The sequence below is a fragment of the Balaenoptera ricei genome, chromosome 3, assembly GCF_028023285.1.
Source record: "Balaenoptera ricei isolate mBalRic1 chromosome 3, mBalRic1.hap2, whole genome shotgun sequence".
Lineage (NCBI taxonomy): Eukaryota > Metazoa > Chordata > Mammalia > Artiodactyla > Balaenopteridae > Balaenoptera > Balaenoptera ricei.
The window spans coordinates 16901395-16916111 of NC_082641.1; positions in this window are offsets into that span (position 1 = coordinate 16901395).

Consider the following 14717-nt stretch of genomic DNA (forward strand, 5'->3'; position numbering starts at 1 on the left):
TTGACTAGGGTGATTTTGGTGGCAAATGATATATCTGTGAGCTGACTGCATGAGCACAAGCTCTTTGTATGTGTCTGTGTATAATTAACACAAGTTTATTGTACTACCTCTTAGGCCCCACCACATAACATCATTGGATTGATGCTGAGATGGTAAGATGATACACTGCTCAATAAAGCAGGGAATTAATAAACATTAAGCAACTTGAAAGTGACAAGTGAAAAGAATAAAATATTTCGGTTATTTAAATTGTGTTTTCTGGTGTCTTTTCACTAAAATTCTTTGGCTATCCTGTACTGTAAAGTTTCTCACTGGCAATTTGGGATTAACTGTACATTGTCCTCCTGCACTAGCTCATACTTCATGGATACTTCCTCCTAAACAATCTTCTTAAAGATGACTACATGCCAGTGAAGCAATAATATTAATTGTGGGGAGTGAAAAATTACACACAAAAAAAACACACACTAAGAAAATACCAACATAAAAGATGAAAGAGACAGCAGTGGAAAGGTAGGTAAGCTCTGAGTCTAACATATCGTGTGGCATACGTATGTGTCCAATATATACTTTTTGACTGAATATTAATAAGACAAAATGGTAAACTGAATAGATACTTGTTTGAAAAGGGGAATGAATGAATTAGTCAAATGTGCAATAGTATTCGGTATGAACTAGAATCTAAATCTTAACAGCGGCAATGTTTGATAGGGGATGAAGGGGAAAGAGAGTGAGAGTGACAAATTAAAAAAAAAAAAGAAAAGAAAACGAAAGTCATGACCACTTCTTCCTATGGGCTACTGAGAATGAATGTTTAAGTAGTTTATTAGTCTCGTGCCAAGGAAGCATGCTTACCACGTCGGTTGGTCATCTGTCCACTAAGTGCTGTTGCCCAAGATTTCATTTCCATTTGTCTTTGCATTAGACACATACAATTTAAATTCCAGCTAGACAGCCATTTTTGTCTGCTACTGATATGTTCCATTCTCCTGAATAAGATCCAACAATTTCCATTTGGCAGTTTTTCAATCAAAACAAATTCAATGCCTTACACTAGACTTACGTAGCTAATGAAACCCATCTTAAATGTTGGCTGACAGTGTATTACAGAATATTCACCTTGGAACGTCTTTTCACATATAGTTTAGAAACAACAACTAGCTAATTGACTTAACACCAAAGTTTGCAATTTCCCCAAAGTATATGGGAATTCTGTCTTAGAAACTAATGATAATTCCATGTTTTCCTTTGATGGGTGTTGGCAGACTTCTCACTTCCTCATGTATAAACGTTTACAGTTCTATAATCAGCAGAGCCAGGAAATAGATGAAGCTAAGTTGCTTGACTAATTGACTGGCATTAACGTAATTAAACATTAACGTAATTAAACATATTAAGATCCAGATTGATAGCCACCGAGTGACTTTAACGACTAGCATGTTCGTTTCAGTTAATTTGTCATTAGGCCTTTAACATGAGGGGCTCAACAGAACACAAAGTTATTAGTATCAAAAATTTTGACATATGAGATATCATTATTAATATCACCATAAAATTACATATTTAACAGCGAATGATAATTTTAAGAGGTTTGCAATAATCATAATGGTGGCTGTGTTATATTGAAATTCTTTCATTTAGTAGAACATTAATGAAATGTAGGATTAGCTGTGGAGAAATTCACTGTTGGCAACTTTTCATTAACACATTAATTCATCTCTTAATGACCTTCTATATGCACAGAAGTGCAACAGGCTTCAAGAAACCCTGAAGTGTTGAGAAAGTAGTTGGGAAAAGGTTTTATAATCTTATAAGGAACACATAAAACACAGCTAAAAATCAAGTGGAAAATACAGTGAGATAGTTTCCTGAAAACAATATACACGTTTCTGAGGGAATGTAAACAAAATCATCAACAGGGTAGAAGAGAGGTACTAAGAAAAATTATTTTAATAAAAGTAACTTTGGGCTCACTTTTTGAATTAGACCGTTGTCATTCACTGGGAAATAGAAAGTGATGAAAAACGTCAGGGTTTTGTGCGTAGCACCTAGGCAAAGAAGGCAGCATGGAGAGGATGGAGAAATTAGCCAATGCTGAGAAACCTTATATTATATTAAGAACCGATTATAGGTTATATTTTCTCTAACTTGTTTGTTTGTCTCTCATTAGCTTGCTATGAAATCATGAACTGATATGGAATGTATAACACTGTGGCTTATATGAATACTTATAATAATTTGTATGTGTTGAGGTAATATCTTGCTTCCTTTTCAGTTTCCCATAAGGACTTCTTAACTCTGTAGAGACAGAAAACAGAGTTTACAACTTTGTTCATTCCAAAAGGTGCTGAGGAATTATTTGCTTATATAATAAGCAAACTTTAAATGATAAAAACTGTTTAAGTGTGATTATTCTTTCTCTAGAAAGTTAATCAACTAGAGTACAGTACAATGCGTAGCAGATAATCTTGCACAGAGTAGAAATTTAACAAAAATGAATGAAACTTAAAGCACATTTTGTATTCTTGAGGTAAGAAAGGAGAATTATGTATATTTCAGTGTAATTCTAGGAACAATGTCTAATCCTAATGATGTCTAATAATCCTAATTAGGATTATTGTTTACTCATTGATGATTGTTACATGCTTCTGAACTAACTAGCATCTATATTCTAATATATATTTCACTTATTAATAACAGTTTGTTATAAAACTACTAAGTTTTAAGTCATGAATATAGAGAGGAAGCATAAATTTTTTTTTATTACAAAATTTTATTTATTTTTATTTAAAAAATGACACGGCCCGAAAGTCTTAGCCATTTTTATTGCTACTATTTGTGAATTTAAGAGTTCTGCTTTCTTCAAACCAACTGACTTTTAGTCAATTAGCTTTCCTTTGGCGTTTTCTGGTAAAAATTATTGAAAAAATATTTTTATTAGAAAATATTCAAATATATTTACAATTATATAACAAAGAGGTTTGCATCAACAACTCAGTTCTAGTGAATATCTTCCACATTTACTTTACTTCTTTTTCTTTAATACATGTTGCACCCCTCCTTAATCCTGTCACTCCCTTCATAAAATTTTTAAAATTATGTATTTGTTTATATATACTTTCCTTTCTGTAAAAGGTCATGATGGCATCAGATAAAAATGGGTACAGTGAATAATCAAGCAGAATAAACCAATTAATATTATTCCTAAAGGCATATGTTATAATAGATGGAATAAATTTACTTAATGGACATTTACAGTGAGTATATTAATATTCTACATAAAACAAATAAGCTGATTTTCAATCAAAACTTCACTTAACTTCCTTGACCAATGATTATTATTAGCAAGTGATTTGAAGTGCAAAGCAGGCAAATAATTCAAATCTGACAACCTGAATATTGTTCAATAAATGTTGGTTCCTTTCATTTAACTAACCTTGCATTCATGCTGAGGTTATATAAATAGTTAAAGTATAATGCCTGCTGATAATGTTCTTATAAGGTTCTTGCACTTTTTAGGAAGGTACTGCATGTACAAAAATATAAATATCTCAGATCTGTAAAAGTAAGAGCTAAAAAGTTAAAAACTTGTTTAGGGCTTCCCTGGTGGCACAATGGTTGAGAATCTGCCTGCCAATGCAGGGCACACGGGTTCGAGCCCTGGTCTGGGAGGATCCCACATGCCGCGGAGCACCTGGGCCCGTGAGCCACGATTGTTGAGCCTGCGCATCTGGAGCCTGTGCTCCACAACAAGAGAGGCCGCGACGGTGAGAGGCCTGCGCACCGCAATGAAGAGCGGCCCCCGCTTGCCGCAGCTAGAGAAGGCCCTCGCACAGAGACGAAGACCCAACACAGCCAAAAATAAATAAATTAAAAAAAAAAAAAAATCTTGTTTAAAAAAACATCTAGGGAATCTGAGAGAAGATCATTTCTGGAGCAAGGTCCTTGTGTTGGCAAGTGTGGACAGGATTTAGTATAAGTTACTGACATACACAGACACACCATGCTCATTTCTTTTTAATTTTAATAAAATTGAGTTTTTGGACAATGATACTAATTAAGAAAAGCTGGAAAGAAACATTTTTTGTATAAACAACTGTATTCAATGTGGTCGAATCTTACTATGAACAATTAAGGTGTGTTATGGGATGAACTATGTCCCCCTTGAAATTCCTATGTTGAATTCCTGACCCCCAAGTATATCAATATTTGACCATTTTTGGAGACAAGGTCTTTTAAAGAAGTGACTAAGTTAAATGAGGTCTTTATGGTGAGTCCCAATCCAGTATGACTAGTGTTCTTATAAGAGAAGGACATTTGTACAGGTAAAGAGAGACACCAGAAACATGCACGGACTGAGGGATGACCATATGAGGACACAGAGAAAAGGCAGCCATCCATCTGCACAATAAGAAGACAGGCCTCAGGAGAAACCAAACCCGCCAAAACCCTGATCTTAAACTTCCATCCTCCAGGGAGAGACCTTCAAGATGGCGGAAGAGTAAGACGTGGAGATCACCTTCCTCCCAACAAATACATCAGAAATACATCTACCTGTGGAACACCTCCTAAAGAACACCTACTGAACGCTGGCAGAAGACCTCAGACTTCCCAAAAGGCAAGAAACTCCCCCACGTACCTGGGTAGGGCAAAAGAAAAAAGAAAAAACAGAGACAAAAGAATAGGGACGGGACCTGCACCAGTGGGAGGGAGCCGTGAAGGAGGAAAGGTCTCCACACACTAGGAGCCCCTTCGTGGGCGGAGACTGCGGGTGGCGGAGGGGGGAAGCTTTGGAGCCACGGAGGAGAGCGCAGCCACAGGGGTTCGGAGGGCAAAGCGGAGAGATTCCCGCACAGAGGCTCGACGCCGAGCAGCACTCACCAGCCTGAGAGGCTTGTCTGCTCACCCGCTGGGGCGGGCGGGGGCTGGGAGCTGAGGCTCGGGCTTTGGTCGGATCGCAGGGAGAGGACTGGGGTTGGCGGCGTGAACACAGCCTGAAGGGGGCTAGTGTGCCACAGCTAGCCGGGAGGGAGTCCGGGAAAAGGTCTGGAGCTGCCGAGGAGGCAAGAGACTTTTTTTTGCCTCTTTGTTTCCTGGTGCGCGAGGAGAGGGGATTCAGAGTGCCGCCTAAACGAGCTCCAGAGACGGGCGCGAGCCGCGGCTATCAGCGTGGACCCCATAGACGGGCATGGGACGCTAAGGCTGCTGCTGCGGCCACCAAGAAGCCTGTGTGCGAGCCCAGGTCACTATCCACACCTCCCCTCCCGGAAGCCTGTGCAGCCCGCCACTGCCAGGGTCCTGTGATCCAGGGACAACTTCCCCAGGAGAACGCGTGGCGCGTCTCAGGCTGCTGCAAAGTCACGCCGGCCTCTGCCGCCGCAGGCTCGCCCCGCATCCATACCCCTCCCTCCCCCCGGCCTGAGTGAGGCAGAGACCCCGAATCAGCTGCTCCTTTAACCCCGTCCTGTGTGAGCGAAGAACAGATGCCCTCAGGCAACCTACACGCAGAGGTGGGTCCAAATCCAAAGCTGAACCCCGGGAGCTGTGCAAACAAAGAAGAGAAAGAGAAATCTCTCCCAGCAGCCTCAGAAGCAGCGGATTAAAGCTCCACAAACAACTTGATGTACCTACATCTGTGGAATACCTGAACAGACAACGAATCATCCCAAATTGAGGAGGTGGACATTGGGAGCAACGATATTTTTTTTTTTTTCCCTTTTTCTCTTTATGTGAATGTGTACGTGTATGCTTCTGTGTGTGATTTTGTCTGTACAGCTTTGCTTTTACCATTTGTCCTACAGTTCTGTCTGTCCTTTTTTTTTTTCTTCTTTTTTAGTATAGTTTTTAGCACTTGTTATCATTGTTGGATTGTTTATTGGTTGGTCTCTTCCTTCTTTTATTTTTTTTATTGAAAAAAATTTTTTTAATAATTATTTTTTTATTTTTTCTTTTAATAACTTTATTTTACTTTATTTTATTTTATCTTCTTCTTTCTTTCCTTCTTTTTTCTCTCCCTCTCATTCTGAGCCGCGTGAATGACAGGCTGCAGGTACTCCAGCCAGGTGTCAGGGCTGTGCCTCTGAGGTGAGAGAGCCAAGTTCAGGACATTGGTCCACAAGAGACCTCCCAGCTCCACATAATATCAAACGGCAAAAATCTCCCACAGATCTCCCTCTCAACGCCAAGACGCAGCTCCACTCAACGATCAGCAAGCTGGAGTGCAGGACACCCCATGCCAAACAACTAGCAAGACAGGAACACAACCCCACCCACTAGCAGAGAGGCTGCCTAAAATCATAACAAGGCCACAGACAACCAAAAGCACACCACCAGACGTGGACCTGCCCACCAGAAAGACAAGATACAGCCTCATCCACCAGAACACAGGCACTAGTCCCCTCCACCAGGAAGCCTACACAACCCACTGAACCAACCTTAGCCACTGGGGGCAGATACCAAAAACAATGGGAACTACGAACCTGCAGCCTGGGAAAAGGAGACCCCAAACACAGTAAGTTAAGAAAAATGAGAAGACAGAGAAACACATAGCAGATGAAGGAGCAAGGTAAAAACCCACGAGACCTAACAAATGAAGACGAAATAGGCAGTTTACCTGAAAAAGAATTCAGAATAATGATAGTAAACATGATCCAAAATCTTGGAAATAGAATGGAGAAAATACAAGAAACGTTTCACAAGGACCTAGAAGAACTAAAGAGCAAACAAACAGTGATGAACAACATAATAAATGAAATTAAAAATTCTCTAGAAGGGATCAATAGCAGAATAATTGAGGCAGAAGAACGGATAAGTGACCTGGAAGATAAATAGTGGAAATAACTACTGCAGAGCAGAACACAGAAAAAAAAAAAAAAATGAAAAGACTTGAGGACAGTCTCAGAGAACTCTGGGACAACATTAAACATACCAACATTCGAATTATAGGGGCCCCAGAAGATGAAGAGAAAAAGAAAGGGACTCAGAAAATATTTGAAGAGATTATAGTTGAAAACTTCCCTAATATGGCAAAGGAAATAGTTAATCAAGTCCAGGAAGCACAGAGAGTCCCATACAGGATAAATCTAAGGAGAAACACGCCAAGACACATATTAATCAAACTATCAAAAATTAAATACAAAGAAAAAATATTAAAAGCAGCAAGGGAAAAACAACAAGTAACACATAAGGGAATCCCCACAAGGTTAACAGCTGATCTTTCAGCAGAAACTCTGCAAGCCAGAAGGGAGTGTCAGGACATATTTAAAGTGATGAAACAGAAAAACCTACAACCAAGATTACTCTACCCAGCAAGGATCTCATTCAAATTTGACAGATAAATTAAAAGCTTTACAGACAAGCAAAAGCTAAGAGAATTCAGTGCCAGCAAACCAGCTTCACAACACATGCTAAAGGAACTTCTCTAGGCAGGAAACACAAGAGAAGGAAAAGACCTACAATAACAAACCCAAAACAATTAAGAAAATGGTAATAGGAACATACATATCGATAATTACCTAAAATGTAAGTGGATTAAATGCTCCAACCAAAAGACACAGACTGGCTGAATGGATACAAAAACAAGACCCATATATATGCTGTCTACCAGAGACCCACTTCAGACCTAGGGACACATACAGACTGAAAGTGAGGGGATGGAAAAAGATATTCCATGCAAATGGAAATCAAAAGAAAGCTGGAGTAGCAATGCTCCTATCAGACAAAATAGACTTTAAAACAAAGACTATTATAAGAGACAAAGAAGGACACTACATAATGATCAAGGGATCGAACCAAGAAGAAGATACAACAATTGTAAATATTTACGCACCCAACATAGGAGCACCTCAATACATAAGGCAAATACTAACACCCATAAAAGGGGAAATCGACAGTAAGATAAACATGATAGGGTACTTTAACACCCCACTTTCACCAAAGGACAGATAACCCAAAATGAAAATAAATAAGGAAACACAAGCTTTAAATGACACATTAAACAAGATGGACTTAATTGATATTTATAGGACATGCCACCCAGAAACAACAGAACACACTTTCTTCTCAACTGCTCATGGAACATTCTCCAGGATAGATCATATCTTGGGTCACAAATGAAACCTTGGTAAATTTAAGAAAATTGAAATCGTATCAAGTATCTTTTCTGACCACAACGTTATGAGACTAGATATCAATTACAGGAAAAAAATCTGTAAAAAATACAAACACATGGAGGCTAAACAATACACTAGTTAATAACCAAGAGATCACTGAAGAAATCAAAGAGGAAATCAAAAAATACCTAGAAACAAATGACAATGAAAACACGACAACCCAAAACCTACGGGATGCAACAAAAGCAGTTCTAAGAGGTAAGTTGATAGCAATACAGTCCTACCTCAAGAAACAAGAAACACCTCAAATAAACAACCTAACCTTACACCTAAAGCAATTAGGAAAGCAGAACAAAAAAACCCCAAAGTTAGCAGAAGGAAAGAAATCATAAAGATCAGATCAGAAATAAATGAAAAAGAAATGAAGGAAACCATAGCAAAGATCAATAAAACTAAAAGCTGGTTCTTTCAGAAGATAAACAAAATTGATAAACCATTAGCCAGGCTCATCAAGAAAAAAGGGGAGAAGACTCAAATCAATGGAATTAGAAATGAAAAAGGAGAAGTAACTACTGACACTGCAGACATACAAAGGATCATGAGAGATTACTACAAACAACTATATGCCAATAAAATGGACAACCTGGAAGAAATGGACAGATTCTTAGAAATGCACAACCCTCCGAGACTGAACCAGGAAGAAATAGAGAATATGAACAGACCAATCACAAGCACTGAATTTGAAACTGTGATTAAAAATCTTCCAACACACCAAAGTCCAGGACCAGCTGGCTTCACAAGCGAATTCTATCAAACATTTAGAGAAGAGCCAACACCTATCCTTCTCAAACTCTTCCAAAATATAGCAGAGGGAAGAACATACCCAAACTCATTCTACGAGGCCACCATCACCCTAATACCAAAACCAGACAAAGACGTCACAAAAAATGCAAACTACAGGCCAATATCACTGATGAACATAGATTCAAAATCCTCAACAAAATACTAGCAAACAGGATCCAACAGCACATTAAAAGGATCCTACACCATGATCAAGAGGGGTTTATCCAAGGAATGCAAGGATTCTTCAGTATATGGAAATCAAACAATGTGATACACCATATTAACAAACTGAAGGAGAAAAACCATATGATCAACTCAATAGATGCAGAGAAAGCTTTTGACAAAATTCAACATCCATTTATGATAAAAACCCTCCAGAAAGTAGGCATAGAGAGAACTTACCTCAACACAATAAAGGCCATATATTACAAACCCACAGCCAATATCACTCTCAATGGTGAAAAACTGAAAACATTTCCTCTAAGATCAGGAACAGGACAAGGTTGTCCACTCTCACCAGTATTATTCAACATAGTTTTGGAAGTTTTAGCCACAGCAATGAGAAAAGTAAAAGAAATAAAAGGAATCCAAGTCGGAAGAGAAGAAGTAAAACTGTCACTGTTTGCAGATGACATGATACTGTACATAGAGAATCCTAAAGAGGCTACCAGAAAACTACTAGAGCTAATCAATGAATTTGGTAAAGTAGCAGGATACAAAATTAATGAACAGACATCTCTTGCATTCCTATACACTAATGATGAAAAATCTGAAAGTGAAATTAAGAAAACACTCCCATTTACCACTGCAACAAAAAGAATAAAATATCTAGGAATAAACCTACCTGAGGAGACAAAAGACCTGTATGCAGAAAATTATAAGACACTGTTGAAAGAAATTAAAGATGATACAAATAGATGGAGAGATATACCATGTTCTTGGATTGGAGGAATCAACATTGTGAAAATGACTCTACTACCTAAAGCAATCTACAGATTCAATGCAATCCCTATCAAACTACCACTGGCATTTTTCACAGAACTAGAACAAAAAATTTCACAATTTGTATGGAAACACAAAAGACCCTGAATTGCCAAAGCAATCTTGAGAAAGAAAAACGGAGCTGGAGCAATCAGGCTCCGGAGTTCAGACTATACTACAAAGCTACAGTAATGAAGACAGTATGGTACTGGCACAAAAACAGAAATACAGATCAGTGGAACAGGATAGAAAGCCCAGAGATAAATCCAAGCACATATGGTCACCTTATCTTTGATAGAGGAGGCAAGAATATACAGTGGAGCAAAGACAGACTCTTCAATAAGTGGTGCTGGGAAAACTGGCCAGCTACATGTAAAAGAATGAAATTAGAACACTCCCTAACACCATACGCAAAAATAAACTCAAAATGGATTAAAGACCTAAATGTAAGACCAGACACTATTAAACTCTTAGAGGAAAACATAGGCAGAACACTCCATGACATAAATCACAGCAAGATCCTTTTTGACCCAGCTCCTAGAGAAATGGAAATAAAAACAAAAATAAACAAATGGGACCTAATGAAACTTAAAAGCTTTTGCACAGCAAAGGAAACCTTAAACAAGATGAAAAGACAACCCTCAGAATGGGAGTAAATATTTGCAAATGAAGCAACTGACAAAGGATTAATCTCCAAAATTTACAATTAGCTCATGCAGCTCAATATCAAAAAAACAAACAACCCAATCCAAAAATGGGCAGAAGACCTAAATAGACATTTCTCCAAAGATATATAGATTGCCGACAAACACATGAAAGAACGTTCAACATCACTAATCATTAGAGAAATGCAAATCAAAACCACAATGAAGTATCATCTCACACCGGTCAGAATGGACATCATCCAAAAATCTACGAACAATAAATGCTGGAGAGGGTGTGGAGAAAAGGGAACCCTTTTGTACTGTTGGTGGGAATGTAAATTGATACAGCCACTATGGATAACAGTATGGAGGTTTCTTAAAAAACTAAAACTAGAACTACCATATGATCCAGCAATCCCACTACTGGGCATATACCCTGAGAAAACCATAATTCAAAGGAAACATATACCTCAATGTTCATTGCAGCACTATTTACAATAGCCAGGACATGGAACCAACCTAAATGTCCATCGACAGATGAATGGATAAAGAAGATGTGGCAGATATTTACAATGGAATACTACTCAGCCACAAAAAGAAGTGAAATTGAGTTATTTGTAGTCAGGTGGATGGACCTAGAGTCTGTCATACAGAGTGAAGTAAGTCAGAAAGAGAAAAACAAACACCGTATGCTAACACATATTATGGAATCTAAAAAAAAAAAAAGTTTCTGAAGAACCTAGGGGCAGGACAGGAATCAAGATGCAGACGTAGAGAATGGACTTGAGGACACAGGGAGGTGGAAGGGTAAGCTGGGACAAAGTGAGAGAGTGGCATGGACTTATATATACTACCAATTGTAAAATAGATAGCTAGTGGGAAGCAGCTGCATAGCACAGGGAGATCAGCTTGGTGCTTTGTGACCACCTAGAGGGGTGGGATAGGGAGGGTGGGAGGGAGACGCAAAAGGGAGGAGATATAGGGATATATGTATATGTATAGCTGATTCACTTTGTTATAAAGCAGAAACTAACACAGCATTGTAAAGAAATTATACTCCAATAAAGATGTTAAATAAATAAATAACAAATTAATTAATTAAAAAAAAAAACTTCCATCCTCCAGAACTGTGAGAAAATAAATTTCTGTTTCGTAAGCCAGCCAGTCTGCAGTGTTTTGTTATAGCAGCCCTAGCAAAGTAGTAAAGGATAGAAGCCATTTGACTTCAACAACCAGGTGTTATGCTCCTTTTCAGTTTGCTCAGCAACTACTATCAAAGGAACTCAATAAATATTTGCTGATATGATTTAAGTGATACAGATAAAAATGACTGGTTAAAACTACAGTTTATGTGCATTGTCTTTAATTTTAGTTCACTGCTCCTGAATATATTTCTTGAGCAACAATGCACTTCCATATTTATGTTAGTGAGGATAATACATGGATTATCCAAAGGGAACCACATGGAATTTCTTTTCATTTGAAAGTCGAATAATATTAATTTGAGGCAGCATAAGGTGAATCTGAAATGTTATATCCTTCCCTAAAGGCAAGAGTGCACCTTATTTGCTATTTCCAGAACATTTCAGGACCAATAAATTTATACTGAAAAAAAAATCTCTGAACAGATGTTCTCAGATAAGTCTACAACTTTTCATGAAGTGTTTTTCATTACAGACATGATTCAAGTTTTAAAAGAATCTTATTTCTAATTTATGTGTGCACACCTGTAACTCTTCTACAAAGCATGTTGAGGAATAAAAATTAAATCACTCAGAGCCATATCAGTAATTCTGTTGAGTATGACTTCTAACTGAATAGTGATTAATATGCAACCAATGAATCAAAGTTCTTGAGTTTTACCTTCTTGGAAGTGACAATTTGCCTTATGTCCGTGCTAGCCATGGAACCGCAAGATGCAGGAACTTAACTGAGAACATTCTTAAAATTCTTCATTTTAATACACTGAAGTTCATTTATCTGCAGTTACTTAACACTGTGCCTCTTTGTGCAAGATAGTCGCTGCCTTTGCAACCTCATTTCAATCACTTTGCAAGTGGTATGTTGCTAAAAACTTTAATTTTTACTAATGTCAAAAAAATTTTTGCTGAAAGCAGTTTTGCTCATGCATTCCTTTTGCAAATGTCTTATTCTTTGCCATCAGCTGAACTGACATTTTGATCGGTTTGTAAATCTGGGAAGAATGCTGGCTGAGAAATAAACATGTTCTCAAGCACTTCTGTCCTTCTGGTAACAGGCTGCGTGCTGACCCTCTACAAGTCTGAATTTAGCTGAATCCATGTTTGGATCCTTTACATCATAATTATTATAGTGATCAATGGAACCACAGTTTACTATTAAATGTAAACTAAACAGGGTAATTAATTTGTACAAAATATTTTTTCATATCACAGAATATTATAATGGAAATATACACAGGTACATAATTCAAATACTGGATATTTCTATACTTAAAAAAAAGCTGTGTGTGCATGTACATGAGAGAGACAGAGGAAGGAAGGGAGGGAGGGAATGATGAAGAGAAGTAACATTTGTTTGTCCAAACAGGCTAAGCTGAGGTAAATTTATATAGTTTTACTTGGGAATTCATCTTCTTTGTATTAAAGTTTTATGAATTATTACTATATTCCACCTATGTGAAATGAGCTTTTCTTATCTGTCCAATGAAGTTGAGAAAATTTGATCATAAGCAATGTTATTCTGGCTCATACAGAATATCCTATTTAACTTCACTGAAGTGTATATATATATATACATAAATATACATATGTATGTGTGTGTGTGTGTGTGTGTGTATGGGACTGGTCCTTGTCAGATTTTTTAACATATTATAATGTAGCTGATTAAAAGCTTGTAATAAAAGGAAAGTTGTCTGTTTTTACTTTTCTTACTTGCCTTATTATATCTTTAAAGTTTCTTTGCAAGAATCCTTTAAAGCTGCTATTAATTTTATAACATTTACATTAGCTTAATCAATCTGGACAAAATCATCATAAATCCACATACCATAGAATATACAGCTTTATTTCACCCAGTATGTTGCAGGGAAATGAACGAGAAGGGGGATCTGCAAACCACTCTTGGTGGAGCCCCCTCCTTTTCTAGAATCCTGAAGTAGTGTTCAGAAAGTGTGACCACGGGAGCTACAGGCGCAAGGGGGGCACCAATGGTAATCTCAACAAATTCAGTTCTAATTTCTCCAAGTTCTTAAGATAAAAATAAGGAGCAGTAGAAGCACTAATATCTCTCTTCACCACCACAGATTCAGTTCATGTAAATGTTAGAGATAACATCCAAGATTATCTTCTTTTTTTCTTTTATTTATCTAGGGTAAGTGATGACCTGAGAAATTCTTCTTCTTTTCTTTTAAGATAGATCAAAATAAGCCATTTCACTGACCTAGTTTTTAAATTAAATGCAAAATAGGATGCTGGATAAGTAAAACAAATAGCAAGTTAAAGGGTGCTTGATCCATAAAGTGGCTAATAAATTGGGAGGATTAAGAGAGGGGATTGAGTAACACAGGGAGGTGGAGAATGGTGGCTTTGGAGAACTTGGGGTGCATCCTCGGGTTTAAATTTTACTTTGAAATGTTGCTTAATAGTCCTATCTTTACTAAGAAGCCTTTTTCTATATTTAAAAAAAATTAAGTTGCATTTCTCAAATTATATTTTCCCCTGAATTAAAAAAATCACACTTGAAATAATCATTTACAATTACTTAAGAGTGGCTATCAATTTTCATAGCTAGGCATCTGAATGCCCTTATGTTTTCAAACTTTGACAAATCATTTTTATGTGTTGGTTTGCTAGAGAGTTCATTAATAGCAATATGTGCTCTCATGTGTTAAATGCCTATGCTGAAGGAGAGTGTGCCAGAAATCTTACATGTTATAGAGTTAATATTAACATAGTCCCTCAGGGTAAATACACATACGTCCACTGAACAGGTGAAGAAATGGACAGAAGACTCTAAGTTAAATATCACATTCAAAAAGATAGTTAAGTGACCAAGCCCTGGACTGCCTAAATCTTAAGTCATTGTTCTTTTTATCATGTTTCCCTACATTGTCATTATTTCACACTACATGAAGATTATATAATTTTTCAAACCTTTC